We start from the raw sequence: 22,185 nt of genomic DNA on the forward strand, positions 1-22,185 counted from the left end.
TACTGAACCTAGAGAAAGATATCTCAGAGCTAGAGAAGATGCACGTTACCAAGAAAGATCCTCAGATTTTTAAAAAAATAAAAAAAATATGAATACAACAAAATATTTAGCACTAGGGCCCGTGTCTGGATCAACAAAAAAAATGCTACGCTTATGTGAGGCCAACAAAGCCGGGAAGTCACTGGCATCCTATTTAAAATTCAAGCTTCAAAAATATGATATCAGTGATATCAAAGATGAAGCTGGTACTTTCCACACTAACCCAAACAGGATAGCAGGCTTGTTCAAAGAATTTTACCAAAAACTGTATGAAGTAAACCCCAATCTAAATCACTCGAACAATAGGAATTACTTAGACGGGGTATAACTCACCACATCATCAGATCAAGAAATGACCTTCATTAATGGTCCCATCAACATACTGGAATTAGAGACAACCATTAAGAAACTAAAAATTGTCAAAGCCCAGGGCCCAAAAGGCTATAACGCCACCTTCTTCAAAACATTGGGTACCCAACTACCCCAGCCACTCTTGAATCTCTTTACCTACTTTGCTTCCACAGGTCAAGTATGAGGTTCACCAGCAGAAGCCATCATAACAGAAAGAAGGTAACAATCCCCTTCTCACAAAAAACTATAGACCGATCTCCCTAGTAAATCTAGACTGCATGATATACACTTTGATTTTAGCTAACCGAGTGTAAAAACACATTTCTAAACTCATTCATCCATCCATCTCAGGTTGGTTTTCTGAAACATAGACTCTAGTGACAACACCAGAAGTTTCTTCCATGCCATCGAAAAGGAAAAGCTAATAAAATCTCACACTGATGCAATTAACCTGGACGCTGAAAAATTGTTTGACAAGGTTGATTGGACATATTTATGAACAGCACTAGAAAAGTTTAACCTCGGGCACACACTAATTCATATAACTGTGGCTCTTTACCATGACCCAAAGTCAGAGCGAGTGGCACTATCTCCTTTTCCTTCTGATTAACACAAGGGACCAGTCAAGGCAGTCCTCTCTCCCTGTCTCACTTTCTAGTAGCCGTATAACTGTTCTGACAACACATGAGAGAGAACCAAGATATATATTGGGTATTAAATTTGGTAGCACCACCTTCAAAGTGGCAGTCTATTCGAATGAAGTCCTAATAGTCTTGGGGGATGCATGCACAGCAATCTCTGCATTAATGAACTCAATACAAAATATTGCCGAAGTCTCAAGTTACATGCTCAATAAGGACAGGACAGAAGTCAAGCTACTTAACAATCTAGGTAGTAGAGAGATATTCGGGGACACTGGATTGGCCTGGTAGCCAGGACCCATTAAATATTTAGGCCTAGAGTTCACCAATGACCTTATTACTATGCTGGAAGCAAATGAAAATATCCTCTACAAAACAAATAGCTGCCCTACTAGATGGATGGTCTCTGAAATATTTAGCATTGTGGGGTAGATTAGAAACTCTAAAGATGATGATAACATCACTAGTCAATTATCTTGTTAGTATACTGTCTATGACCCTATCCGAGGACGGATTGAAAAAAATTGATACTTTTAATAATTTTTGATTGCAAGGGAAAAAGGCAAGAACCTCTCTCACGAAACTCAAATTGGCCAAAATTGAAGGAGGAGTAGGCCTCCCTAATTTTAGGAACTATCAAACGGCCTTCCTCTGTAAACAAGCAGCTGAATGGTTCATCAAAAATTCTGATTACTGTCCTCCATGCTTAGATGTAGAAAAAGCCTTATGAATAATATCCCCCTGCCTGCCATCATAACAATGCATATTTCTATACTGCTGCACTGTAAATATATTATCTAGAACACAAAACAAACACTCCTACCACTGGACACTCACTACAACATTAAACTAGCCAACTCTAACATGGCTGCAATCTGGTACAACCCTAGATTAAAAATAGGTGGCCAACTAACATTATGGCAGGATTGGCCACAAAGAGCTATTAATATGATCAAATAATTATATGATAATACCACCCCAAACCCTTCTCTAAATTGTAAACAGATATGAATCTTGACAACAAAGACCTATACAGATTCATGAAAAAACGTAAAAACCATACGGAAAATTAGGCGAAATTGGAGGCAGAACCCAATACCAAATCTATTGGATTTAAATGGAAGAACATACTTATGACACCCTTTACCAATAAGATCTCAGCAACGGTTTCCCAAATGAAATATATGATTATTGACAGAGGTTACTGGACACCAGCCAGCATTTATAAACGTAACCTTACCCAAAAAAAACCCAGTGCTGGAATTGCAATTCATCTATGAGGGACTTAGCACACATGTTATTTCACTGTCCAATTATACAACCCTTCTGGTACAAGGTCTTTGATTGTATACAACACACCCTCCATATCGACCGGCTATAGAATTCTTATACAGTCTTCTTGGTTTTTTGATACTCAAATAAGGAAGGATAATGACCATGACCTTCTAGACCTGATGCTCACATTAGAATGCAAAATAATTCTGAACAATTGAAAAAAACTCTTAAATAATGTCATTCAAAATGTGGCCGGAATGGATAACATTCCTCAGAGGTACTGATGATAACTTTACAACTCTCTCCACGGTGCACACCACACAGAAAGATGTGGGGCTCGCTGGATTCCTCCTCCTCTCTCTTTAAACCACCCTGATCATCCGGGAGCATACCTCCCTGGGTGGCACTCACTTATCCAAACCCAGTCACAGAGCCTTACATAGCCTGCCATCCTCTATGTAGACTACTAATGTTTCCCTGCACGATCTTCTTTCTCTTAATGTTGAGAGACACTTGTCTCTACCATTTTCTTTTATTTTTCTATCTTTGCCATATATATACTGCATTGAAATAGATGTATCATTATAAGGTCATAACTATACCAACAACTGTGTCAATTATCCCATTTTCTGCTTAATATACAAACCATTACATTGATGTAATTAATGGTCTGTTGATCAGTATGTACTTAGCATTTCTCCCTTAATAGTGTATCCAGTCATTGAAGGTTGTGACAACATTGCTTCCCTGTTTTACACTATCCGGCCTCAGTTTGATGTATGCATTTTTCTTATTCTGTTGCATTATCCTTTGGTTCTCAACTCCAATAAAAAGTATTTGAAATCAAAAATACTGGACACTTTTGCCTCATCAAGGTACATTCGTTGAGACAAGGTAAGGTTGGAATGAGAAATGAAATAGTGAAATGATTTTATGGTGATGATGATGCATTTTATAAGGTTAACCCAAATAATTCAATATTAGACTAATTCACATCTTGGAGTTAACTGTTAGAAGCAAGATGGGAGAATTATTGCTTTTCTCACTTTTTTCCCTCTTATTTCTCCTCTTTTTTGTGCCTTTTTTCCTTTCCGTGCCCTTGCTACTGCACGTCCCCCATGGCCTGCATCCTTCCAGCGACATTTCCCCACTTCCCTGCTCTCCAGCCCTCCACAAACACTACTTAATGGCGGCTGTGCACAGCAGGTGCACTGCTGCCATGCTAAAGTCAAGCCTCTCTGCGCCTGTCCCCACCTGGGCGGTGCCCAGCAACACTGACCCTGGTCCTCAGACCATCCACTGCTATGCAGCCTCCACAGACTCTACTCCCACCTGCCACTTCGCACCACTGAAGAACAGCCAAGGCCCAGTCACCTACAGCACCTGCACCTTCTCCTCCCTCCTCCCTCCGCACACCAGACACACCGATGCACAACTCTCAAGAACTGGGCCCGTCCACTTCGGATGCTTCCTACTCAACACCCGCTCCCTCAAAAGACATGCTGTGAAGATCTGGGACTTGACTCCATATCCCCTGATGTGGCCTTCTTTAACGAAACCTAGACGATCCCCGACACCTAGAAAATCATCCACAACGACCACGTCACCCGACCGGGAGGAGGCATCGCACACAGTAATACCCTCTGCCTCACAGCCAGCTCTGACGACCACTCATCCGACCTGGGGCACCTCAATTTCCAGAGTCAGAAAAACCCAAACACCACCCTCCACAGTGCCCTCATCTACAAACCTCCCAGACTCTGCCCCCCTTCAGCAAAGCTATAACTGACTACATCGCTCACCACGCTCTCACCTCATTGGACTACATCCTTCTCAGTGACAACAATTTCCACCTGGACAACCTCGGCGACCACAACACCTCCTCCCTACTGGAGAACCTCACCACCATTGGACTCAAACAACTGGTCACATCTCCAATCCACTCACAGGGCACACACTGGATCCCATCTCCTTCGCAAGCAACAATGTCTCCATCAGCCACACCTTCGAGCCACAATGGACCGACCACTGCTGCCTCCACTTCTCCTTCACCAAACCCACCGTACATCACCACACCCACCGTGACCCTCGAAAAGGTTGGAGCAAGGTCATCGAAGATCAGCTCACTACCTTCCTCAGTAAAACCCCACCACCGACATCCATGGATGCCAACATCTCAGCATGTAACCTCCACCGTTGGATTCTATGGCTGCACCAACACACTGGCACCTTCAGGAAACCCTCAGGCAAGCCCTCCAAGAAAGACAGCAGGTTCTCCCCTGCTCTCCAAGAGTCCAGGCGCACCTGCAGATGGCTCGAGAAAAGATGAAGGAGCAGCAAGATTGTTGCAGACCACTCAGACTTCAAAAACACCATCACCATACACCACCACCTCATCAAAACAAAGAAAGCAGCCATACAGAAACGCATCAACACCAATTCACACAACACCAAAGAACTATTCACCGTAGTCAAAGAATTTGCCAAACCCAGCACAGAGACAGCAGACATTGCCCCTATCAAGACCTCTGCGACAACCTCATCACCTTCTTCCACTGCAAGATCAAGGAGATCTACGACAACTTCATAACCCAAAACCCACCCACCCCACCCGCAACCACTGCACCCAAGGGCTACAGACCCCAGTAGACCTTGCCCAACTGGACCACCCTCACCCCTGACAACACCCTCAGGATCATGAAGAGCATCCAATCTGGAGCCCCTTCAGATCTTTTCTTTCACAATATCTTCAACAGAGCCGGCACCGCCATCACACCCGAAATCTGCTGTACCATCAACTATTTAATCGAGTCCGCCACCTTACCTGAAAACTGGAAGAATGCAGAGATCAACCCCTGCTAAAGAAACCCTCTGTAGACGGGACGGACCTCAAGAACTACAGGCCCATCTCTCTGCTCCCCTTCCCAGCCAAAGTCATTAAGAAAGTCATTAACGCCCGACACTCTGAGTTCATCAAAATGAACCACATCCTGGACCTCTCCCAATCGGGCTCCAGAAGGAACCACAGCACCAAGATCACTCTCCTCACTGCTAAAGACGACATCTGCGCCCTCCTTGACCAAGGCTAAATTGTTGCCCTCATCCTCCTGGACCTCTCAGCTGTCTTCGACACTGTCTCTCACCATACCCTCTGTGCAAGAATCCACAACGCTGGCATCCACGACAAAGCCCTAGAATGGATCCGCTCCTTCCTCACTGGCTGAACACAGAGAGTCAGACTTCCACCTTACACAGAGATCAGCTGTGGAGTGCCTTAGGGATCCTCACTGAGCCCCACCCTCTTCAACATCTACAGGACCCCACTTGCAGCCATCGTCAGAAGCCACAGATTCAAAATTGTCTCCTACGCCAATGACACCCAACTGATTCTCTACCTCAAAGATGAACTGAGCAATGAGCCATGAGCAACTTCCACAATGAGCTGAAAGCAGTCACCACCTAGATGAAGGACAGCTGCATCAAGCTTAAATAAGACAAGACTGAAGTTCTCATCCTGGTCTCCACCTTCTCCGCCTATGATGACTCCTGGAGGGCTGCAGCACTTGGAACCCCCCTAACACATCAGACCATGCTCAAAACCTCTGCATCATCCTGAACTACTCACACTCAATGAACTGCCAAATCAACACTGTCCCATCCTCCTGCTTCCACATGCTCCAACTGCTTTGTCAGATCCTCAAGTGGATTCCCACTGACTCCAGGAAAACAGTCACCGATGCGCTTGTTAGCAGGAGACTCGACTACAGCAATGCACTTTATGCCGGCACCACTCAAAAACTACTAAAGAAGCTGTGGAACATCCAGAACGCCTCTGCCAGACTCATTCTGAACATCCCTCTGCAGCCACATCAAGGGCCACCTAAGAGACCTTCACTGACTACCTCTCAACAAAACCTCTCAACTACCTCATCAAGCTCCTTACGCTGGTCTACAAAGCCCTCCACAATGCCAGACCTGAATACCTCAATCTCTCCCTCTCCTTCTGCATTTCCACCAGACATCTCAACTCCACCCAACTGGCCCTGGCCACTATCCCACGGATTTGCAAGACCCTGGCTGAAGGAATATCCTTCTCCAACCTCGCTCAGGCAATCACCATCGCTGCTGCAATTTCAGAAGAATCTCAAGACCTACCTCTTCAACTGAACTACAGAACCACCCCCCCCCCACTCAGCACCTTTAGACCCCCATGGGTTAGTAGTCGCACTTTAATAGAAACCTGATTGTTTGATTGTTTGATTGGTTAGGGGAAAACGAAGAGTAGATCAGACAACACATCAGCTCCAGTGACATCGGAAAAGGGATAATACTGTTGCTCGGAGTAGTCCTTAATTCTAGATGAAAAGATAACTTGGGAGATTACTGGTGGTAACTATAAATGAAACATCAGCAGCATTTGAAAACTTAACAAAAGAAATGATTGCCATCAGGACCATGGTTTTACACAGCAGGATCGTTTTAGACATAATACTAGCAGAAAGCATCAGAGTTTGTAGGATGATTAAAGCGCAGCACCTACATTCCTGATAAGGCACTAAACATGTATAGCACAGTGGGTAATCTGCATGATATTGGACATCAAGTGCATGAGGTAGGCGAAAGGACTTTATGGGATGACTTAAGGTCCCTATTGGAAATTGGGGTAGGTGGCTGCTAAAAATAGCCTTGATTATACTAGCCACTCTGGTGATTTGTTGCGTGTTGATCAATGTACTATCTTCATGCATTAACATGTGTGAAGACGTGTGTGGCAAGGAAATTCTCTAATAAAAATGCTGTGATGTCACAAAAGAAAAAAGGAAAGTGAACTAGAATATATGATGGTGACAGAGCTAGAATAAAATAGAACAAATGGTTGAACATTAGTTCAAAAGAAAAAGTACTGCATTTGTATTCACAAATACATATATTGGAAAATACATACAATAGGAATTCATTTTGTATAAAGGTCTCCATCTTTTGTCATTGCAAATTGTAGCTTACCAACAGTGACATAAACCTTGCTTATTAGCAGTCACATACACCTTACTTATACTCAAGTTTCTCTGAAAACCTTTTCTCTTGCTCTTCTGCTATCTATGTGTGACTTACGTGTACTTTCCGACAGGCTACTTAAATTGACGTCCCGGGTTGAGTACATTTGTGCAGATAAGTCTGAACCTTGCACAAATTGACTTGGATTGGTGATGACTCAGCTTGTTTAATTTGACTTATGTAATCAAGAGTATTTAACTCCTTGCATGCTCATGACGAGCTCAGCTCGTCATGCACTGCACTGCTCCTGTGCTCATGACGAGCTGAGCTCGTCATGAACAATGGGAATTTAGGTCATGCAGCGCAGAGGAGGAATTGCCTTAGCACTAATGTGGTTAAATAAAATCAGACTGTCAATGAAATTCAGAGTTACTTGGGAACGGCCGTTCCTTGACTCTCAACTCAAAATAATATTTTACACATTCATTCTCACTTACATTCACCCTTTCTGTCATTCACTCATATTCACACTCATGTGTAATCATTTTTACTTTCCCCCGCTCATTCTTCCTTATTCTTACTCACTTTGACTCACACAGTTTCATTCATGTAAGACTGTCAATTACTTTAACTCATGCTTTTTCTAACTCATACTCTCTCACACTGTCTAACATTCACTCCCACTCATTATTATTCATTCTCACTCCATCATGCTTATTTACTTGTATACTCTCATTTGATCATTTTATTCAGATTCACTAATGCTCAATTTGTGACACTTCCAATTTATTTCAATAACTTCTTGTCACTCATTCTCATTTCATTTTCACACACACACACATGCATGCTCACTCATCCAAATTGGCACATATGCTCACACATACATGCTTTCACTTACACACCCTCACCCACTCACATATACATAAATACAACATATATTTAAAAGTATTTGTTTTATTTACCTCAGCTTCCAGAAAATCTCTCATTCCAGCTCCTTGTGCTTGATTTTAATTTTATTTGAATTATGAATAAAGCTCTTTTTTACTATTAGTAGCTAAAAAGACTTCTCTGCATAAGACAACATTCCTGCTAAATGCCCATGGGCAAAGAACAACTGTTCAATAGGTATATTTATAAAGAAATGCTATGTACAAATTATGCAGTTTGACTTTGTTTAGAATGAATATGTTCGCTTACTGTAAAAAAAAATCCTTATTTGTGCAAAACGAGTGCTAATCCAAGAACCTTTGGATCATTAAATAATGTACTTCATCAAATATTTCAAATCCAGAGTTTTTTGGACCACTCAATCAAAGAACTGCCTGAGTAGTCTGTCTTCAATAGTATGTATATATGAATGGGTGCCGAGACAGAATATCGACGTGGAATTATTGATTGACATGAATATTTAGTCAAGAATATCAATAGTGCAAAATATCGAGGTTAGTTTTTTGTAGTTAAAAATATTGATTTTATATAATGTAGAAATATCAATTCTGTCCATATCGATGGCAAATATATAGTTGTTGATTATATGGACTTTTTTTGTATGTTGTATTAGTTATATATTTTTTAATGTTAAAATGTTTGTATTTATTATTTTTATTTAAGTTTTAGGAGTGGGATGTTGGGTTAATGGGGGAAAAGGGTGGGGAGTAATTTAAAAATAATTGATTAAAATGTAATTATTTTCCAAATTTCTGTTACATTTTAGGAGCAGGATGTTGGATTTATAAGGGTTAAGGGTGGGGAGTAATTTAAAAATACTTATTGTAATTTTTTTTAACTTAGTAGCAGGATGTTGGTTTTATAGGGGCTAAGGGTGGGGAGTAATGTTAGAATGCTGTTTAAAAACATTTTTTTATTTAAAAAAATGAAATATTGAAATATTTATTAAAAATTGTAAATTTTACACATTTTACAAATGATTATTTTTGTGTTATGTATATTGTTATGTAGAATCATTATACTTTAAAAAATACAAATTTAATTAGATTACATTTTTATAAACATATATGATTGGTTTATTAATTTAAAATTGTATCTCAAAATATATTTGGATTATTTAAATTTAATATGTTTATATTTAATTGTCATTTAGAATTTAAATTTTTTGTTGTTGTAATTTTTGGGAAAAACCGTGTCTCAAATGTTTTAATATTAATTTTTGTAATGATGTTTATGAAATCTCAATTTAAAAAAATATATATTTCTTTTTGTTTAAAAATATTTTTTATTTTTCAATTTTTAAAAATGTCATAGAAAGTAGAAATTTGATTTTGTTTTGGAGTTAGAAATAGGACATTTTTGTGGTTTATCATCCAGCACCTTCCCAGAGTTTATCTGGTTTTGGAGTTGGAATAATAATTTATTATGGTTTATTATCCAGCACTTCTGGGATTATTATCCAGCATTTTCTGTGAGTTTAGTTGGTTTTGGAGTTGGAATAGCAATATTTTTGGGTTTATTATCCAGCACTTTTCCTGAGTTTATTTGGTTTTGGAGTTGGAATAGTAATCTATTATGGTTTATAATCCAGCACGTTCCCCAGCACGTTCCCCGAGTTAATTTGGTTTTGGAGTTGGAATAGAAATTTTGGGGTGTTTATTATCCATCACTTTTCCTGAGTTTATTTGGTTTTGGAGTCATAATTTATTATGGTTTATTAGCCAGCACTTTCCCTGAGTATGGTTGGTTTTGGATTTGTAATTTTTGGGGTTTTATTATCCAGCACTTTCCCTGAGTTTAGTTGGTTTTGGAGTTTAAATAATAATTTTTAAGGGGTTATTAGCCAGCACTTTTGCTGTGTTTAGTTGGTTTTGGAGTTGGAATAGTATTATATTTTTGTTTATTATCCAGCACTTACCCTGAGTTTAGTTGGTTTTGGAGTTGGAATAGTTATTTATTATGGTTTATTACCCAGCACTTTCCTTGAGTTTAGTTGTTTTTTAGTTGAAATAGTTAATTATTACGGTTTATTACCCAGCACTTTCCCTGAGTTTAGTTGAATTTAGACTTGGAATAGTAATTTTTGGGGTTTATTATCTAGCACTTTCTCTGAGTTTAGTTGGTTTTTGATGTGAGAAATAGTAACTTTTTGATATTTACTATTTATTTAATTTTGATAGTTTATATGTATATTGAAATAAGTAAGGATATGTATGTTTATTTTTATTATGAATATTTTTATTTATTAACACATGTATTTTTTATAAATGTAATTGTTTTCATTTGCTATTGTTATACAATTTTATAGAATATTAAAAAGATAATTCAGATATTTTGATGTGCGAAATGTATTAGAAATTATAATATAGTTTTACTTTTTTTGGAAAATTTCAAAATTAAGAATATTCTTGTACATACATATTTTTAAAAACATTTAAAAAAATGATATATTTTTTTTAATGGTCATGTAGTAGTATAGCTTTTTAGTTTTTTATTTATAAACAGTTTGACTTTAATTATTTATTATTTTTTATTACAAAAATTAAAACAATTATACATTTTTAGTACATATTATGTAATATAATTGTTTTTATAGAATTATATATGTATTTTACAAATGTATATTTTATCTATTTATTTTTCAGCATATTGAATATTTTATTTAATAAACTAATATTTAATACATTAAATGATTTACAATTTTGATGACAAATATATTTTAGATACATTTTATAAATACATATTTCTATTTTTTATACATTTAGCGAATATTAAATAAACATACATTTTAATATACATGAATTGTTTTATTTTTGGTTTTATGAGAAAAAACGAAGACATATTTTCATATTTTTTGAACGTTTGTAAAAAAATATTTAAAAAATCATTATTATGGGTGGGGAATGTTTTTGGTTACATTGGTATGTTTGTTTCTTTTTTATTTAAATAATTATATTTTGTCATACATTTTTGGGTTCGTTTTGAATTTTAAAATGACATAATTATAATTATTTCTTTAAAAAGGAGTAGTGTTATGTCTTTTAAATATTTTGTCATTTAAAAGGTTTATGATGTTTAGTACTGTTTTTTATTTAAAGTATGGATTTATCTATCATGTCTAGGTATTCTAGCCGTTTGGTGTTTGGAAATAGTTGAGTTTTGTGTTGTAGGTATTCATACAATGTTTTAGTAATTTTTCTGAGTTTAAGGCTGATTTAAGTTAGGGATTGCTTTAGTCTTAGCTCTTGATAACTCTGTTCTTTTTTGGTAGCTTCTATAAGTTTATGTAGGGTTCGTTGCCCTCTTCCTATTGTGGCTTGGAAGGCAATATGCCATCCTTCCACTGCATTGTTGGTTTTAGCTTTTTGAGCTAGAGGTCTATTGTAGATGTTCCACCTGGGGATTTGGAATTTGGGTTGTCTACGGTGCTCTGACCTATGTAGCTTTCCCACCCAAGAGTCTTCAAAGTAGTGTAAGTAGTGAATTAGTTTAGTTTAGTTTGCTTGATAGAAAGGTCTTTCAAGAAGTATGTTATAATGGTTGGCTCCTTCAGTTACTATGATTGTTCTTTTATGGCTATCTATGATAGTTGAAGAAAGATTAAAATTGAACTGAACTGACTCAGGCCCTTAATTTACACCTGCAGTCTAACTAATTACCTGTTGTCCAAGCTTAGACCTGAAGTAAAGGTTTAGACCAAAAGTCTAACTTAAAATGAAAGTTTAACTTTACTACTTTTCGATATTCACAAAGGTAAGCTACTACAAGTAAACAGGTAAACTTACTTCTACTAATTCTACTAGTAGTAACTTTACTACTAGTAACTATTCTACAAGGAAGTTTCAGTATGTGCCCTTCTTCATCCACTCTTATTTCAGTCTTATGTGTTCCTTGTTCCTTGCTACCTTCTTGTGCAAACACGCAGCTTCATTGCAATATAATTTAAATGAATTTTAATCAGCAACTGGCATGAGAGAGACATTCTTAGGTACCCACTTTATAGCACTCTATAATTAAGTGCACATCTTTGATATCCTATTTAAAATTTTGACTGATCATGGACAATTACTTTATAATTTAATGACCTGTGCAAACTGTTGAAACCAGATTATGCCACTGCCTATTTGCAAATGTGTCTAAGATGATTTAACCTTGCGCCAAAATATTGCTGTTTCGAAGATGTACAGGTGAAGATAGCAGAGGAATCACATAAAAATGCTGTTTTCACAATAATGTTCGACCAGTTGACTTTTATGTCTAAAATTAGGATTTCAATTCCATTATTCCCCTTCATTCACAGAAGCAGTGGAAACCATGTAACAATAAAGTAAGGGATCTCAGATAAACATTTACGAAAATCTACATCAAGATGAGAATCCTCCCACAGGTTGACTTCAATCCAGTCTACCTGAGTTGTCTCTGATTGACACACAGTGCCCTTAATGGAACTCAGTTCTAACACAATCAAAACTGCAGAAACTCTCCATCATTGATTCCATAGCATGTCATGTTGTGGAAAAGTAAATTTTGCCATGTTATATGTGCCTACGTGTTCCCCATCTTATGCTATATGTGCATGATCGATATGCATGTATTCCCCTCTGATCGATTAAAGACGCAATTACAGTTGTGTCCATCTCTAGTATGCCAGTTTCCAGTCATCATGAAAACAACGAATATCAGGCCTATGTAAACCTACGTTGCCATATTTCACAGTGTGCACGTTAATTCATTGAATTGTCCCCGTTTCTAGGCCTCAAAAGGGCCCGGATTCAGATTCAGCTCCAGTCTTCTGAACCCGCTCCGAGGAGCGATACAGCCCCCACCTGCATCCCTGACCCTTAGCTTACTTCATGCCTCGCAGTGCCCGGCCCGGCCTGGCTCTGTCTCCCAGTCTGCCAAGAGTATGTTATGCTTCCAGTTATCAGTCCAGCCCTCCTTCTCTGCATTCCTAAGCTACTGAATCGCATCAATAGTTTCCGTCAAGGTCTAGCCTTTCTGTCTCCATGTAAGAGAAATACTGTATTAATATTCATAGAATATTTCTCGCACACACAATACATGTAGAATTATGCACGCATCAGTCCTAATGTCTAGTAGCCTTTGCCCTGATAACTTTTGGATTCTATCAATATGTACTCTAAACACCAGATACCAGATATGCCTTGGGTACATGTCGCTCTGACACTCCAGACTTTAGTCTCCTCTTCTAGCGCAGAAGTCATAGCCCCCAGTTCTCCCTGGTAACACGTCATTGCCCGTTTGCGCGCACCACTAGGTTAGAGGTCCCAGCTGCTCAGGTAGCCCCCTCCATGTTTCCGCCCCGTTTATGACATATTCTGTTACGTTTGCATCACATGTCTATGTATACGCCCTGTACACGCCTTCTTGTTACATCATTTTGCCCTTATCTTTCGCGACTGCTACGAGTCACGCCTACTGCTACGCCTACTGTATTGAATGTAATGCAATTGTTTTGATATATATATTGTGCATCCATATTAAAAATTGCCAATTCCCATTACCGCCTGATACCCCATTATTCCCAGATCCTGCCCCCGGCAGCTGCCTTCATTCCCTTCCCGTACAGGCTGTCCTGTTCCTGTCCTTTATGCCTGATTAAAGCCTGTCGACTCAAGATACCTCGAATCCTGACTCTTATTTATTGAGCTACCTGTTTTATTGATTATATGAAAAATAGTACCGGTAATTAATTATTTATTTACCACATAATGGCGCCCGAATAGGAACTTGCCCTTTCCCCACGCGCCGGAGAAGCCACGCAGGCCCCCTGATCCTCTGCAGCCGTGTCGGAACCATACCGTGCACGTGCAGATATTTCTGCTTCAAGTATCCCTCAGGCCCACGGAGGAGACGGAGGTTGCGGTCCAGCGTCCAGACGAGGCGGTGAGGAACGCGGCGAGTCCCGACCAGAGCCCAAGCCGAGAGTCCAAGGTCCGAGGTATCCGGAGGCCCACCTGTAACTGAAGTCCGAAGTTCGTAGTCCGTCGTCGTAGCAGTCCAGTCCAGTCCGAGGCCTTCCGTTCTTGCTGCCCGGTGAGTACCGTTGCTGGGGTAGTATCTAGACAGGGTCAATTAATTTGTCTCTGGTCCGTGGGTTTGGGTACACAGATCCAACACGAAGTGTCCACCTAGGTGGATGCGGGTCCTGACGTGTCTCTTTATGGGACCGGTAAGTTCGTGCTGTTTTAGCAGTGCATCTAGTCATTTCAGTAAGTTCTGTTCTCAAGAAATTCAAGTGTTCTGTCCGAACCGTTATTTTAAATGTTATTTCATGTGTCTTCAATGTCGTGGTATGAGTGATTTGTTTTTCCAGTTATTATTGTGTTTACCGTGTATTGTATTGTGTCCAGACTTCAGCCTAAACTATGCCTCTATTCTCGAAGTTACGTCAGTTAAAAACCAGAAAGGGATTGTTAGAGGAAGCAGTTCCTGTCCCGCCGAGGGACAGTCCAGGTCATTTTATGTATCATAAGCATGGCTTAAGTGCCATATTATATCTAGACTTATGGGTGGAGTACACCAAGGAATTAGAAGAGAAATATAGATGGCCTGTATCAGGTACGTGGGATGCCGAGTGCATCATGCGAGTAGAAGAAGCATTATGGAAAAAGAAATCCAGACAGTCCCAGAAAGATGCCATCGAGTTATGGCGCAAAGAATCTCACAGAAGAACGGAAAAAGAAATCAGAAAGACAGAATTAAGTAGGGAATCCTCCGAAAGAGCCCAAGAAAGGGAATTAATCGAAGTAGGTGAACGAGTTAAAGCCGAACAGTCAGACAGACAGAGAAATGCCCTTATTAAGGGTATGTATCCTCTTCTTGCCGAGGGCTTGCCGAAAGCAACCCCGGAAGCACCATGTAATTTTCCGCCTCCATTAGTTCCGATTAAGTTACGTCACAAACCAACCGCAGCTGATATTTTTCTCTCGTCCTATTTGGACGACACAGTCCCAGAATATACAAATCCTGTTCCGCCAGCTCCTGTAAATAATGTAATTCCTGTTCCTCCAGCCACCGGGGCACCGGTTACAGCACCTGTTACGGCACCCCCGGTCCAGCCTACAGTACATGTACCCGCTACATCAGTCACTCTCCCAGCACGTACAGTACCCGTTGACGATTCTAGTCTAGGGGCCACGGGGGGAAGTCCTCCTGGAACCCCGCCTCAACCCAGACGTATCACGCTACTCGAGCTACATGCACGAGCGTTACAGCGTTCGCCCAAACTTCAGTCAGTCGCCGATATCAAGCGAGCCCTTACCGAATGCCGTTATGATCCAGTCCCAGGCGATGATGATATGGTCCTGTATTCATTGCGTGTAAGACGGGTGACCGAATATTTGGACACCCTACCGAATATGAAAGGTTATCTAGACAGAATATATCGTTTCATCCGTACAGGAGCAGATCCAGGAAGTATTGGCGAGGCCATGGTTCAAAGGAAAGTCGAGATTCAGCTCATGCTTTTAAAATTTCTAATTAATTGCTTAATAAGAGAACAAGATTATCCGGATAAAGATCCAGAAGAAATGAAGGTCCTGACCAGGTGGAGTGACCATATAGCCGAGGGAAGACACAAGACACAGAACCGTATAGAGAGTATGTACAAGAAAATCCGTAGGGAAATAATAAAGTTACACGAGAAACGAGAAGCAGCACGAGTAACCGAGAAAGAAGACAACTCTTCTACTGAAGAGGTAGACGACGAGAATCCCTCCAGAATAGCGTATGTAGGTAGTACTAGACTTCCCGACCGACATTCACGCCTAGATCACAAGAAAGTTTTCCCTCCTCCAGCACCAGAACAAGGTTCTCTTGAGCAAGTATTTCAAGCTACCGATCACATTCTGAAATCACGAATCGGTTATAGTGAACTTAGTACCATGCATGAACAAGAACTAGCTCGATCAGCAGTCCGATGGACTACTGATTCTACCACTTTTCCAGACGAAATAGTGGCACAAATGTTTCTGAAACTGTCCCCAGCCGAGCAGCGACTGGTGGGTATGTATATGATCCACACCTCATTACATTGTATGAGGGACAGCATTCTGATCCAGGTCCGTTACATGATGTTCTGAACGAGTTACTCCAGTATAGATGGAGAGGTCTAGGTACTGATTTAATTAGTATCATTCTAGAACAGCGCCACAAATATCGAACGTTTCTGAATCCGCATTTTGTTCATGTCTCACCTCCAGAAAGTAAGTCATTTTACATAGATAGACAGCATCCGTTACGAGAAGTACACCCAGTTAGGACAGCGGGTGGTGATCTAGAACGAGTATTTGTTTACACCCCTATCACAAAAATGGAACTCTTAGAGATGAAAAAGTTAATTCCCTGTCACGACAAAGATCCAGCAGGGTTCCACCGAGAATTAAAAGACATGCTCCGTATGGGAGAATACACGTATCCTGATATTATTAAAATGTTAAAGGTCCTGTTGCCCGCAGGGGTATATGAAAAACTCAAGGAAAAAGAATGGGAGGTGGGAGAGAAAAAGATAGATTGGACAGCTCTAGAAGCTGAAGACAATTCACGAGTACCAGGTACCGGTCTTGGGGGTAAAGTTAAAGAATTGCCCGAGTTATTGATCCAGGTTTTGCCAAGATTACTAGCCACGAAAAAGGAAGATTGGGATGCAATCTCAGCTTGTAAACAGAAACAGGAGGAAGACACTAGTGATTTTTATTCTAGATTTGAAAAATGTTTTATTATTAATAGTGGTCTGAAAACAAGTAGTGAATCGTACCCTCATCTTTTTGTTACCAAACTAGTCAAGAATTCAAGTCCACAAGTTAAAAATCGAGTATTGAAAGTCGAAAGTAGTTGGCAAGCTAATACTCCGTCACAAATGCTCCAGATGCTCCAGTATCACCAGAATAGAATCAGGGAAGAGCAGGAACACGAAAGGAGACGTATGAAAGACACGAAAATGAAAGTATTAGTTGCACAATCTGTTCCACAAGACAGTCAGAAGAGGGGTCCGAATCAAGCCAGTCATCCTGCAGCTCCCGTTAAAGGGACCTGCAATTACTGTAAACAGCCAGGTCATTTTATAAACGAGTGTGCAGTTCTGAAACACAACATAGCTACTGGTAAGACTAAAGAAAGACCACGTCCGCCTAGACAAGAACAAGTTTCACAGACTTCTCAGTCACCCCAGAATGCACAACAGACAGTTCCAGCATCGCAGCCTATCGCTGCAACACAGCATGTTACACAGCAGATGTACCAGTATGCACAGACAGAATATCCAGATTATCAGCCATATTCATGAAACAGCCTAGAGAGGGAGGTAGGCTTGCCTCTCATCGAGATACCTGTAGATCAAGAGGGTCCCTATGTACACAGTCAAGTATTAGGGAAAGACAGAAAGTTTTTGATTGATACAGGGGCAAGTAGGACTACTATCAGTCATGACGAGGTTCCAGGGGCTCCGCTCTCAGGCTCTAAAAATGTTTCCCTTGGATTTTCAGGAAAGCCGATTGTTAATGAAATTTCGAAACCAGTTTCTCTAGAAGTTGGTCCATTGTCCCGAACTACTGATTTGTTACTCACGAAATCATGTCCAGAAAATTTGTTAGGCATCAAGACATTAAAAGAATTAGGTGCAGTAATTTGTTGCTCCCCAGAAGGGGTCCGATTGTTCCTGAGAGACTTTAAAGGTCATTATGTATTACGTGATTTTGATCCAAGATTATTGAATATACCACAGCATTTATGGGCGCAAGGTCCAACTGATGTAGGTTGTATGCACATCACACCCCATCGTGTGACTCTCAAACAAGGTATAGTTTTGCCACGAATCAGACAGTACAGATTGCCACCTGAGGCTGTAGCAGCCTTATCCAAAATTATTGACGAGCTCATTGCTCAAGGAGTGGTTGTAGAAACTGACTCCAATGTATGTAATTCTCCTATCATTCCGGTCTTGAAACGTACTGATCCAAATGCACCTCCAGTATATCGATTAGTGATTGACCTTCGAGAGCTTAATAAATGTATCATACCTCAGTATCCAGCAGTCCCAGATATTTCTTCCCTATTGACAGCCATTGATTCTGAAGCTACATTTTTCACAGTTATCGATCTCAAGAACGCATGTTTCAGTGTCCCCATTCATCCAGACAGCCAGTACCTTTTCGGTTTTTGTTTAAATGGAAGGAGCTATAAATTCACACGAGCTCCTCAAGGTTTCACAGAAAGCCCTAGTATTTACAGTCAAGCACTTAAGAGACAACTAGACAATATTCACATGCCATCTGACACTGCCCTGCTCCAGTATGTCGATGATCTACTGATCACGGCCCGTTCTGAACGTGACTGCGAGCGAGCGTCACTTACGGTTCTGTATTTTCTGGCTGAGCAGGGGCACAAGGTGTCCCCTTCCAAATTACAATTCTGTGTCCAGCAAGTGGTATACTTAGGACACTTACTGTCCAAGTGGGGTAGGCAGTTGACACCAGACCGTATCCAGTTAATAGCGAGTCTTCCACAGCCCAAGACACAGAAGGAGGTACGAGCTTTTATCGGCCTCACTTCTTACTGCAGGCAATGGATTCCTCAGTATGCATTTCTAGCCAAGCCACTGATACAGTTAACGACACAGGAGGCAGCCGTATCGACTGTCCTCCCTTGGACCCAGGAACATACACTTGTATTCAATGAATTAAAGAAAGCCTTATGTCAAGCACCTGTTCTAGCGACACCCAACTACAGTAAGCCTTTTACACTTTTTGTTACAGAACGTGATGGTACTGCATTATCTGTTCTCACACAAGATCAAGCAGGACAGTACAAGCCCTGTGCTTATTTCTCGAGCACATTAGATCCAGTAGCCCAGGCTCTGCCTGCGTGCCTCAAGTCAGTTGCAGCCACAGCTCTAGCAATCAGACAAAGTGATTCCATAGTGTTAGGACATTCCCTGACAGTACAAGTTCCACACTCCGTGGAAGTTCTTTTAAACCGAACCCAGACTCAACACTTGACCATTGCACGTTTAACAGGTTATGAACTGACACTGTTCCAGCCACACATAGAAATCAGACGCTGCAACATTCTAAATCCAGCCACACTGTTACCGTCAGTTACTTCAAATCCGGCCACACATGACTGTGTGGAAGTTGTCAACACTATGACAAAGCCAAGACAAGACCTGACAGACATTGCATTACCTAACCCCGACCTGACACTTTATGTGGATGGTTCATGTATGAGAACAAGTACAGGAGAACTAGTAGCCGCGTATGCAGTGACTACTGAAACCGAAGTTATAGAAACACATCGTATTGACACCCTGTCTGCTCAAGCAGCAGAGCTAGTCGCTCTGACCCAAGCCTGCATACGTGCCAAGAACCTGAAAGTAAACATATATACAGATTCACGTTACGCATTCGGAGTCGTACACGACTTTGGAGTGCTCTGGCAGGAGAGAGGTTTCATGACTTCTCATGGAACCAAGATTCAGCATGGTCTCCTCATTCAAGCTCTGTTAGATGCAATACATTTACCGACAGCTATCGCTATCATGAAGTGCAAGGCACATACGAAAGTTACTGACATCATTTCCCAAGGTAACGATCTAGCAGATCGAACAGCCAAGCTTACAGCTCAGGCTTCAGACATTCTAGTTAACACGACACAGACACTCACTCCAGATCCGACTACTTGTATGACAGTTAAGGACCCTACACAAGATGTCATAGACATACAGTTACATGCTACTCCCGAAGAAATCAAGAAATGGTCTGAACAAGGAGGGGTCCAGACAGATCAAGGGTGGTTGACGAAGGGAAAAGCCACATGGTTTCTCCCCGACTCTATGGTCCAAGTCATTATTAATACCGCACATAGTCCAGCACATCTAGGAGAGAAAGCTATGTTAGACAGTATTCAGAACCTTTGGTTCAACAAACACTTACGAGCTGCAGCCAAGCAGAATGTCCGTACCTGTATGATATGTTGTCAGTTCAATCCAGGTAAAAGTGTCCCGGTGGAACAAGGTGGATTCCAACCCCCTGACCACCCTTTTGAAGTCCTCCAGATGGATTATATTCAGATGGAGCGATGTCGAGGTTTTAAGTATGTCCTCGTAGTTGTATGCGCTTTGTCCAGGTGGACAGAAGCATATCCAGTTCCAGATTACACAGCCGCGACCACTGCCAGGCAGTTGGTTCGTGAATTCTTTCCCCGCTATGGACTCCCTAGGGTCGTGTATTCAGATAACGGCCAGCCATTCTCATCCGAGCTTATGAAACATGTTTCCCTTCTGTTAGGGTACCAGTGGAAGTTCCATTGTGTGCGCCATCCTGAAGCAGCCGGTCTCGTAGAGAGACATAATCAGACTCTGAAAATCCGCATTGCTAAAATTTGTAGAGAAAAAGGTGTAGACTGGCTAGTTGCCCTGCCAGTTGCTTTATTTTTTATGAGGATGGTTGCACATTCCAGATCAGGTCTGTCCCCGTATGAGGTCGTATTCGGCCGCCCCCCAAACATGTGGGGTACACCTAGACCCCGCAGTATTACCGATGTTTCCAGTAATATGCTGACAGATTACCTAGCTTCCTTGATGTCTGCCCTACACTCTTGTCGTTCACAGGTTGCCGCCGCATTTCCAGACAACACCGAGGTGAAACCGCATGAAGTCATTCCAGGCGACCTGGTGTTGGTGCGGAATTTTGATCGTTCAAGTCCGCTGGAGCCCCGCTGGAAGGAGCCCCGCCTCGTCTTGCTTACAACAAGGACCGCAGTGAAGCTCGAGGGGAGAAAAGGATGGGTCCACCTGACTCACATAAAGAAATTCCATGGAGTACCAGAAAAGACTTTTGCTAAGGACTGCCTCATTCCAAAAGACTGCCTAAAAACAGACTCTGAACTTGACTCTGAACTCAAAATTCCCTTGTTAGAGAAAACTCCGCAACAGGAGTATAAACAGAAACTCCGGTCTAGTAAAATAAGTCAGCCAGTTTAATTGTCTAAGTCCCTCTCGGGTGAAACGGTTAGACAGGTCCCTGACATGTATGAGATAGACCCCCATAGTGAGAGAGTTAGTCAAAACTCTATAAGATGTATCATTGTTCTAAGTTTTTTATTATTTTTGAGTCTTATGGTTACCTGCACAAGTTATGTTTTACATTTATGTTTTCCAGTTTCACATGTACATATGTTTTCTAACACTACAGTAGAGCACACATTTAGTGATCTGCTTCCTCACGAGCTATCCTATCGTCTTGCTATGCGAAATAATACATTCATCCGGATGTTGCATTATTCACACCAGACCAGCAATGCCACTAATTGTTGGGTGTGTGGTCGACTCCCCCCTTTCCAGACTCCGAAGGGAGTTCTGCCACTCTTTCCTTATCCGTTTTCACATAATGGTTCGTGTGGAGCATGGTCCACGTTAACATCATCCTCAAATGATATGTCCCTTCTGAATAGAACATGTTTTCCAGACAAGCAAGGTCTCTCCCATAGAACAGGGTTAGATCTAGAAAATGAAGTATATGATTTAGGTAATTATTCTTCGAATTTCATGGTCCTGAATGTTCAGTCTGATACTACTCCAGATTTACCTGCCATTTCAGTACTACCAGTCAAAGGCGAATTATGTGTCAGAAAGAATGGTTCCGCGCATGTGGGACATAGTGATTGTACTACTACTATCGAGTATAGTGACAGTGGGAAATCTATTTTCAAAGCCTCACGTCATTCTTATTTTGTTTGTGGTCAGACCGCATATGTTCGTCTGCCCCTCGATTGGGATGGAACATGTCATATTGCCTTCCTACTGCCACCAGTTTTTCTAGCCCCATCTGATTATCACAGAAACACACATCTAGTACACGTCAGACATAGAAGGGAGATCGAGTCCCCAATTGTCGATCAAACTGAAACTACTCTAGAA

The sequence above is a fragment of the Lissotriton helveticus genome, chromosome 8, assembly GCF_964261635.1.
Source record: "Lissotriton helveticus chromosome 8, aLisHel1.1, whole genome shotgun sequence".
In the NCBI taxonomy this organism is placed as follows: Eukaryota; Metazoa; Chordata; class Amphibia; order Caudata; family Salamandridae; genus Lissotriton; species Lissotriton helveticus.